This window comes from Tenrec ecaudatus, chromosome 9 (assembly GCF_050624435.1).
Source record: "Tenrec ecaudatus isolate mTenEca1 chromosome 9, mTenEca1.hap1, whole genome shotgun sequence".
In the NCBI taxonomy this organism is placed as follows: domain Eukaryota; kingdom Metazoa; phylum Chordata; class Mammalia; order Afrosoricida; family Tenrecidae; genus Tenrec; species Tenrec ecaudatus.
The window spans coordinates 52,664,190-52,675,241 of NC_134538.1; the positions used below are offsets into that span (position 1 = coordinate 52,664,190).

At 42.0% G+C, this 11,052-nt stretch overlaps 1 non-coding gene and 1 pseudogene across 1 annotated transcript; one reads left to right on the forward strand and one right to left on the reverse strand.

Moving 5' to 3' along the window:
• Positions 1-923: 923 nt before the first annotated feature.
• On the reverse strand, positions 924-6,895 carry LOC142455968 (large ribosomal subunit protein P1 pseudogene; annotated as a pseudogene).
• Positions 6,896-7,475: 580 nt separating this feature from the next.
• On the forward strand, positions 7,476-7,666 carry LOC142457428 (U2 spliceosomal RNA). Its single transcript, XR_012786175.1, has one exon. It is a non-coding gene; the product is annotated as a U2 spliceosomal RNA (small nuclear RNA).
• Positions 7,667-11,052: the final 3,386 nt, after the last annotated feature.

The window sequence follows — 11,052 nt, forward strand, 5'->3', positions numbered from 1 at the left end:
CTGTTATTACATCAACGAGTCAGCAATACCAACTCCTGCCGTCCATGCCAAACCCGGAGTCCCTGCATTCTGTCTGACAAACTTCCCCACTACGACCCCGTACAGCAGGAAGTAATCTCGGACAACCTCGTCGTCACCCCTTTCCCTATCAGAGAGAGTCAGGGATGTCTGGTAAAAGCATGGACACCCTTCCCCCAGACTGAGTTTCCCAGAAACGGGCTAGTTCTGCAAACAACTGTACCCTCTAAAAGCACAGACCACCCATATCATTGTTCCTAGAACCAGAACAGACTGACCTTGTACAACGAGCAAACAGTCATGTACGCCCCCTGAGCAAAACCGCACCTTACGTCAACTCTCCAAAAGCTTCAACGGGGGGGAGGGGTATAAAAAATCCCTCAAGCGCTCCCCTGGGGTGGCTTCCACAGCTTCACTTTACTGTGGGCTGTTGAACCCGTCCACTTGTCCCCAATAAAGCCTGCTTTTTTAATCAGTCCTCAGTGAGTATGGTCCGTCTCTTCTCGTTTCGTGCCTCAGTTTACCTAACTGTTCCTGCCCTTCATAAAAACTCACATGGATAATAGATCAAAGTAAGACAAAATCCTTGACAACGTCAACCTTTTCTCCATTGATCATGATGTTACCTGTTGACCCAGTTGTGAGGATTTTGGACGTCCTTAAATTGAGTTGTAACCCCTACTGAATGCTGCAATCTTCGCTCTTCATCAAGTGCTGCAAGACTAGCTCTTTCTAGCGCAGCGACTGTGTATTCTTCCCATCTTCTCTTGATGCTCCCTTTATCATTCAATATTTTGCCTATAGAATCTCTCAAAATTGTAATTCAAGGCTTGCATTTTTTGGTTACTCCTCCCCCCGCCACCGAGAATTCAGTTTGTTTTATTGAACATGTTACAAAAGGAAGTTTAGTCAAAAAGACCAAGGCCCAGGTCATCATTAGATTCTTCCGACTCTTCTTTCTTGGCTTCCACTTTCTTCTCCTCAGGTGCAGGTCCTCAGGCTGGGGCAGCACCAGCAGGTGGGGCAGGCCTTACATTGCCGATGAACCTCCCATTATTGACGGTGGTTAGGACCTTGGTGAACAAGCTGGGCCAGAAGGGCTCCACCTTGATGCCGGCTGCCTTAACGAGGGTGTTGATCTTGTCCTTCATGACGTGACCTCATCATCATGCAGGATAAGGGCCGAGTAGATGCAGGCGAGCCCAGAGACGGAGGCCCTGGTGCAGGAGTGCTGGGCTGGTGGCTGCCCGGTGTGGTGCTAGTCGCTGGATGAAGTGAGAGCCTCGTGCTAACTCAGCGTTAGCTTCCTCAGAAGAACCGAACGCTTCTTAAGTACTCTCCGTTTCAGATATGCTGAGCATATTTTCCCTTCTGGTTTTCTAATTCTAGGTCCTTGCACATTTCATTATAATATTTGGCTATTTCAACCTTGTGCTAATGCCTCCCCCCACCAATCCAGATGATGTATCTGTGTCTTTGTCTCTTTTCTCCTTCCCCAGCCCTCCCACTGGAGCGAAGCACCAAGGGAGCACAACAGAGCAGTGAGGGGAGCAAAGGAATGAAGTCCCCGAAGAATCCTGAAAATAGACTTCGGAATCAGTGGGCAGGGCTTGGCACTTCACCAGACCCAATTGGAAAACATTCATAAGGGTCAGCAGACAGTCCTGGAACTATTTATTGGCTTTTTTTTCTCATGTCTATCCATATAAGATAGGCAGGATAAATAATCCAGAGGAAAAATGATGGGGGCCAATGGCTTCAGGGGGCTATGGGAAAGGAGGAGGTGGAAGAAAGGGAGAGGGGAGTCAACAAACCCAGAGGCAAGGGAACAATAAGAGATCTAAAATCGAGGAGGGCATAGAATGTCTGGTGAAGTTTGATCAAATGCAATGTAGCTGGGAGAAAATACTGAGAGCCGAATGAAGGTCGAACATGATAGTGGGACAGGGGGAACATAAACACAAATAGAGGAAAAAACTAGGAGGCAAAAGACACTTATAGAGGTATAAATATAGGCATATGCATATGTAAATATATTACTATATAACGATAGGATATAGGTCTATGTACATATATTTAAATGTTAAGCAATAAGGACTGGCATTGGGTCTCTACTCAAGTACTCGCTCAATGCAAGAATGCTGTTCTAATACGCTGACATTCTGTGATGCTCACCTTCCTGACATGATTGCTGAAGTAAAAATGGGTGCATAAGCAAAAGTGATGAAGAAAGCTGATGGTGCCCGGCTATTAAAGGATATAGCATCTGGGCCTTTATCAGGTGTTGATGGGATCAGGTATCGGAAGACCACAACAAACAAATATATCGATGCAAATAAGTGGGGTCAGAGTGGAGACCCAAAGCCCATCTGTGGACAACTGGACACTCCTTCACAGAAGGGTCACAAGGAAGGAACAAGTCAGGCAGGGTGCAGCACAATACCGATGGAACACAGGACATTCTTCCAGTTCTTTAATGCTACCCCACTCCCATTATCATGACCCCAGTTCTACCTTACAACTGATTTCAGGCAAGACTGGAGCATGTACACTGGTACAGATAAGAGCTCTGGACACACAGAATCCAGGACAGATAAACCTCTCAGGAGCAGTAATGGGAGTAGTGATAGAGGTATGGGGAACTGACTACAGTGATTGACATATTAACCCCCCACCCCCTCGACAAACAACAGAATCGTGGGTGAAGGGGGACAGCAAATGAAAATGATAATAATTTATAATTTATCAGAGGTTCAAATGGGTGGGAGGTTTGGGGAGGGAAAAAAGAGGAGTTGTTACCAAGGGCTCTAGCAGAAATAAAGTGCTTTGAAAATGATGATGGCAACCTATGTACAAATGTGTTTTATACAGCTGATGTGTGGATTGTTGTAAGAGCTGTAAGAACTCCCAATAAAATTATTTACTAAAAAATAAATTTTAAAAAATAAAATTAAAAGCCCACGATAGTCAAAATGTGACCATGAGTCATATTTTTAATTTAGAGACCATCTCCAGAACAGATTTAACACACCGAACACTGAAGACCTAACAAGCCACGGGATGACATCAAGAACATCATACAGAAGGAAAATAAAAGGTCACTTAAGACAGGAAAGAAAAGGCCAAAGTGGATGTCAGAAGAGACTCTGAAGCTTGCTTTTGAAGATAGACTAGCTTAAGTGAATGGAAAAAGTGACCGCAATACAAAATTTCCAAGGGCAGCTTGAGACAACAAATTAAGCTTTCCAGCAAAATGCATAAATACCTGGAGTGAGGAGACCAAAAGGGAAGCACAGGCGTAGCATTTCTTTAACTGAAGAATAAAAATTCAAGCCTGGAGTTTAAATACTGAGAAGTTACATGGACAAAATATTGAATGATGCAGGAAGTTTTAAGGGTGGAAGGAATACGCAGTCATTGTACCAAAAAGAATTTCATAAGGTGGCATATGATCAAGAATCAGTGGCATTGAAGGAAGTCCAGACGGCACTGAAGGCACTGGGGAGAAACAGTGCTCCGGGAATGGGTGGGCTATCAATGTAAACGTCCCAACACAACCTGATGACACACTGGAAGCACTCACTTGCCGACACCAAGAAATGGAACACAGCTCCCTCACCAAGCAACTCGAAGAGATCCCTATTTGTGCCTATTCCAAAGAAAGGGGGCCCAACAGGATGCAGAAACCGAACAGTAACAAATGCAAGCACAATTTTGCTGAAAACAATCCAACAATGGTTTCAGCGATACATTAACAAGGAGTAACCAGGAATACATGCTGAATTCATAGAAAGGGGTGGAATGAAAGAAAGCATTGCTGCCACCGTGAGAGGGACCTTGACTGAGAGCAGAGTAACAGAACATGTGCTTGGTTTTTAACTGACTGTGTAAAGGCATTCGACTGTGTGGATCACACACTGTGGAGAACATGTCACTGAATGGTAATTCAGGAACACTTAGTTGTGCTCATGTAGAAGCTGTTCACAGACCGACAGGCAGTCATTTGAACTATGGAATGCTGCATGCTTCAAGGTTGTATATACCTTTCACCATGCTTACTCAGTCTGTATGTTGAGAAAATATCCCAAGATGCTAGATACGAACATGGCATCAGGATTGGAGAAAGGCTCATTAACTTGCGGTATGCAGATGCCGCCACCTCGCTTGCTGAAAGGAAGGCGATTGGAAGCAGTTACTCGCAAGGGTGAAAAGATTAGTCTTCAGTATGGCTTGCAACACAGCGTAAAGAAAACAAATATCCTCCCAACTGGACCAGTAGCCAGCATCATGATAAATGGACAAGAGATGGACGTTGTCAAGGGTTTCACGTTGCTTGCTTGGATTCACATTTGACACTCACGAAGCAGCAACCAGATGTTGACTTGCACGGACAAATGAGCCGCAAAAAGTGTCAGAGAATTCAGATTGCACTTGGAAGACTAAAGTGCACTTGACTCAAGCCCTGCTATTTAATCACCTCATACGCACGTGGACAATGAATAAGACCGATGAACTGATGTATTTCAATTATGGTGCAGGCAAAGAATACTGAAAGTACCATGGACTGCCAGAAAAAAAAAAACCTGTCTTGGAGGAAGTACTGGGAGAATGCTTCTTGGAAGGGAGGATGACTAGACTTTGTCTCTTGTACTTTAGATATGTTATCACGAGGGAGCAGTCCCTGGAAAAGGGCATCATACTAAATAAAGGGTCAGCAAAAGGAAGAAGACCCTCAACAGAGATCGACACAGTGGCTGCGAACACTTGGAATAATTGTGAGGCTGGCGCAGGATCGGCTGTGCATAGGATCATTCTGAGTCAGAGCCAACCCCCTGGCACTAACAACAGTGAAATGAGGAGCTCTGGGGTCACAGTGGATAAAGTTGGATTGCTAACTGAAATGTAGGTGGTTCGAACCCAACAGCTGCTCCACATGAGAAAGACGAGGCAGACTGGTTCTGCAGTTACCGCCTTGGAAAACCATAGAGCAGTCCTGCTCTGTCCTATATGACTACAGCAGTGGGATTTTTGTGTGTGTGTGTGTGTGTTCCACCTTGAATTTATTATCATTTTATTAGGGGCTCATACAACTCTTATCACAATCCATACATACATCAATTGTGTCAAGCACATTGGTACACATGTTGTCATCATTCTCAAAACACCTTTCTACTTGAACCCTTGATATCAGCTCATTTTCCCCTCCCGAGCCCTTGATAATTTATCAATTATTATTTTGTCATACCTTGCACCATCCGACGTCTCCCTCACCCACTTCTCCTGTCCGCCCCCAGGGAAGTTGTATGTAGACCTTGTAATCTGTTTTCCCTTACTCCCTCACCTTCCCTCTACCCTCCCGATATCGCCACTCTCACCACTGGTCCTGAGGGGTTCATCTGGAAGTGGGATTTTGATGGTTTTCCAACAGTAAAACCGTTATGGAAACTGTTGGTAGGATTTTAGAGGTTAAAGTCGATTCTTGTGAGGGCTCATAAGGAAAAGAGGAGAGCTATAGGCTCTTTATCATTTTAGGGAATACACAAGGCGCAAGCAACACAGTGTTCCTAGAAATGTAGACGTTAAACACGTTACTGGTGTGACTTAAGATGGAGGAAGGGTGGTGCGTTCATTACAGTGCCAAAGAACTCAATTAGGTTCAATGCTGGGCGGAACACATAACTTGCAAGGGACGAACTTTAATATCTGTTATTTTAAAAGTTCCATCACATTTATCATTACACGTTGGAGCCTTACACGCAGATGTTTGTGGCCCCAAGGAATCTCTGAGAGGCCACTACGCCTGCAGAGATGGTCACAATCGAATGACATGGTCCAGGGAGACAGGACACGTGATCAAATGGGCTGGGGAGATCAGGGCGCAGGAGGTCATGCCTGCTTCGTATAGCTCTTCCAGGTGTAACGGGAGCCAGTCAGACAGGGAGTCCGATGATGCATGTTATGGTCCCAAGCTGCTTCTGTGGAGGCTTCAAATGGACGTGGGCATCGCACTAGGTGCTGCTGGCCCAGGCGGCCAGGCTCCTCAGCAGCAGTAGCGTCAGGCAGACATGACTGATGGCAGTTATCTCTCAGCCTGGCCCAAGGCTGGGAACTCAAGCTGGCTGCTCAGATTTCTACACAAGACCTTAAAGGAGCCTCATGCTTTCCCCTTGATGGTTATGGTAAAATGCAAGGGGAAAGAGGTACTTAAAAACAAACTTTGCAAAATGAAGACTTGGAAATGTACTAATAAAATGTTCAAAAGATGAAGCCTGTCACAGATGGATCTAATGGAACAACCGAAGCAGAAAGCATTATTAACTTAGACCAAGAGAGACAGAGAGAAAACAAAAGAATGGTCTCTGTTTTGGGTGTACGGCAGGGGAACAGGCCAAAGAAGTTATACACCCAGAAAAGGAAAGGGCCATCTCGGGGGCAGCTCAGAGGTCGGAATGATGAGAAAGCAATCAGAAAGCTGGGCCTTCTTGGTTTCCAAGAGCAGGGTCCTGTGTCGTTCCCTTACCCCACCCCCCAAGCTGAGCTCAGGAGTAAAGCTGTCATTAAGGTGTGTGTGGGGGGTGGGTGTGAATAAGTACTATTTGCCCAAGGGTCAGAAGAATAAAGCCTACTGGGGCTGAGAGGGGGGGACATCACTCGGATGAACTGCGAGAATGAGGTTGCCTGAAGCAGGTCAGGAAGGTGAAGCTAAAGTCAGGGCAGAGGGGCTTTTCTCCCAGAATCCAAAGGACTTGGCCAACATCAAGTTTAGAGGGCGAGACCTGTTGCCCAGATGTGTGAGTGTATTTTCAAGCCTTGAAAGAGATTCTGCTGGGTTTTTACTTGTTTGCTTCCTGTTATCCCTTACCTCTAATTTCTCCATTTCTAATAGGAAATGTCCATCTGTGTACATTTCACCATTGTACTAGTGTCTATCCATCTCTGTGTATAACATATTGAGATCCCTAGTTAATACCATGACAGTTGGCGTAATCCCTGAGAAGGCTATTCAATGAAAGGTAAAGGAATGTCCACTCTTGAGTAAGACAGGGTAGGGTGGTGCAAGGTTTTATCATGCTACACCTGATGGCAATTTAAAGCTCATAAACTGTTTATTTTGGACTAAGTTTGACCAGGAGTAACTGAAACTCTGTAAAGTGAAACCAGGGAGATGGGGGATCGAATTAATGTACTTGAAAAGGGTTCTCCTCTAGCTTTCATAGGCTCACAGATGAAGGGAAATGTTGCCCTCTGGTGGACTACACCTAAAGCTTCATTCATATTTGATTTAGATAACTCATGAAATTTTAGACTGGGAATTTATGTAAGATTTTAGGGATGATATCATGCGATACATGAATGTATTTTGCATTTGGCAGGCGATACATTTTAAGGACCAAAGGATGAAATGTTATGAATCGAACTATGTGCCCCCAAAATATTTATTTTAAAAATTAACTTCTATCGCGTCTCGGCCTTTTGTCTAAGAGCAAGTGTAGTATCTGTTCTTATCAGTTTAATATCTGATATGTCCTCTATCCGAGGACAATATATTAAATGGTTTTTTGGAGCAGGGAGATGGAATAGGAGCTTGCTCCGTCCACTCCACGCATCGACCTGGTATTGCAGTACTTCCGGGAACGGTGCACCCCCTTGGGGGAACTCTTTACATTGCTTCTAAAGTTAGACTTTCTCAATAAAAACATATTTTAATTAATTTCTATGCATGTAGCTGTAATCTCCTTTGGAAGTGGATTGACGATGCTACGTTGATGAGGAAGATTAGGATAAGGTCTCTCTGGAGTCAATCTCTTAGATAGAAAAGGGATTAAACAAACAAGCAGGAAAGTCAGGGGAAAAGACAGATGAACAGACATCTCCAAGGAAGCATGAAGCAGAAGCTGCGATTGACAGGAAAATCTACCAACAAATATAATCAGCACCAATAACACCATAAAAAACATGCAGCAAAAGTACAGCAATAAAATCCTGCCTATCAATGACAACACTGGATGTAAATGGAGTAAACCAATCAGCTAAAAGATAGAATGGATAAGAATGGATAATGATTCATTAATACGCTGCTTACAGGTACATACCTCAGACCCAAAGTCAAAATCGACAAAAGAAAACCTCAAGGATGGAAAAAAAATTTCTCAGGCTAATTTTTTTTAAAGCAGTAATATGGCCATATGAATTTCAGATAAATAGATGTCAAAGTTAAAGCTATGTATGAGAAAAAGAAGGCCATTATATAATGATCAAAGTCACAATTGACAAAGACAACCATAATAAACATCTATGCACCCCATGAAAGACTTTCAAAATTACATTAATCAAAATCATTGAGATGAAGATATAAATAGGCAATACTATAATAGATTCTATTTCTTTTTTAAATCATTTTATTGGTGGCTCTTAACACAGTCTATACATATATCCATGTGTCAAGTCTATAATAGATTTTAATACATCACTTTTGAGATCAGCTGGAAAGGAAATCCATAATGATATAAAATTAAACAATACAAGTAATCACACCTTGATCTCTTAAGCAAACAGAAGACTTCGCCTAATAACTATAAAATATACACTCTTTTCTAGCACTTATGAAATGTAGCCCAGAACAGATCATATGTTATGCCACAAAGCAGCCATAAATTTAAAAATACACCCCCTTACAGAAGGGTCTCGGGGAGGAGACGATCCTGTCAGGGTGCGATGTAGCAACAACTTTCCTTTAGTTCCTAAATGCTTCCTCCCCACCCATCATGATCCCAATTATACCTTACAAATATGGCTAGACCAGAGGATGTACACTGGTACAGATAGGAACTGGAAACACAGGGAATCCAGGACAGATGATCCCTTCAAGGCCAAAAGTGTGAGTGGCGGTACTGGGAGGGTGGGCTGGAAAGTGGGAACCGATTACAAGGATCTACATGTGACCGCCTCCCTGGGGGATGGACAACAGAAAAGTGGGTGAAGGGAGACGTCGAACAGGTCAAGATATGACAAAATAATAATTTATAAATTATCAAGGGTTCATGAGGGAGGAGGAGCGGGAAGGGAGGGGTAAAAATGAGGAGCTGATGCCAGGGGCTTAGGTGGAGAGCAAATGTTTTGAGAACAATGAGGGCAATGAATGTACAAATTGCTTTACACAGTTGATGGATGTATGGATTGTGATAAGAGCTGTATGAACTCCTAATAAAATGATTTTTTAAAAATTTAAAATACTCCAAAACTACAAACCATCTTTTCAGATCACAGTGCTATAAAATTAGAAATCAGTAATAGGAAATGAAACTAAAATGAATAAATTACATGGAAATTGAACAATACTTAAAACCACTGGATAACTCAAGAAATAAAGAGCGCCATTTTAACTCTTCAGAACAAATGAGAATGAAAATATAACATGCCCAAGGAGAGTACAGATACCAGGGGGACTAAGGGAGGGTGGGGGGAGAAAGGAGGAATTGATCTCAAGGATCAATCTAGAACCCCCTCCCAGGGGGACGAATAACAGAAAAGTGGGTGACAGACAACCAAAGATGATATAAGATATGGAAAAATAATGTATAACTTATCAAGGGTCCGTGAGGGAGGGCAGGCGGGATAGGGAAGGGGAAGAAATGGGGAGCTGATATCAGGGGCTCACATGGGAAGAGAATGCTTTGAAAATGACGATGGCGGCATCCGTGCAAATGTGCTTGACACACTGGAGGAATGTATAGATTGTGATAAGAGATGTAAGAGTCACCAATAAAAGTATTTAACAAAAAAAGAAAGGAAAAATAACATGCCCAAAATTTTAGGATACAGCAAAAGCAGATCTCAGAGGGCAATTTATAGCAATAAGTGCTTACATCAACAAAAAAAGAATGAACCAAAATCGATATATTACCTACAGTTAAAATATAACCAGTAAAACTCTCAACCACCAGAAGAAATGAAATAATAAAGATTAGAGCCAAGATAAGTGAATCAGGAAAATAATTAGAATAATCAGCAAGATAAGAAGTTGGTTCATCAAAAGGATTAAGAAAATTGATAAATCACTGACAAATCTAACAAAGGAAAGAAAAAGCACTTGTTATGAATAAGAAATTAAATGGGAAACATCACAATACAACCAAAATAAAAAAGATAATTATGTATTATGAAAGATTATACTCCAACAAATTTTAAAACCTAGGGAAAAAGTAGACAAATTTCTAGAAGTGCATTACATACCGAAATTAACACAGATTGATTCAGAAAACCTTAAAAGACCCCTAGCACAAGAAATAGTGAGTGAAAAACCCAACAGCAAAACATCCAGAATCAGATGGTTTTCTTGATGAATTCTACCAAGCAGTCAGAGAAGAATTGACTCCAATCCTACTCAAACTATTCCAGAATATAAAAGGACAATATACTACAAACTCATTTTATGAAGCAAATAAAACCGTGATACCAAAACCAGCAAAGACATCACCAGAATAGAAGACTATAGACAACAACCCTTATGAACAAAAATATAAAAATTTTCAACAAAATTCCATGAGAATTCAACAGAATATAAAGTATATCAGATCAAATGGAATGTATGCCAGGTATGCAAAGATGGCTTAATATTGGAAATATAATCAATGCAATCCAATATAGAAATTTGAAAAAAAAATCAATCAATTGATGCTGAGAAGGCATTCTATAAAATACAACATCTAGTCTAGAAAAAAATGCAATAAAACGGGAATAGAAAATTTTTCTACATAATAATAGCCATATATGCAAAGTAATGAGGAAGCATTCTACCCCCTGGAGAGGATCGGAAGGCACCCCCCTCCCTTCTGAACAAGAACCAGGTAGGCTTGGACTTTATCATCACTCTTATTTAATATAGACCTGGAATTCTTAGCCAGAGGTATTACACATCAAAGAAAAACAACAGTAAAAGAAAAGGATTTGCAGACGCAATGTTAAAAAAAAAAGCATCCAAATTGTCAAAGAAGCAAAACTGTATTTGTAGACAATATGAGCTTACGTACAGCA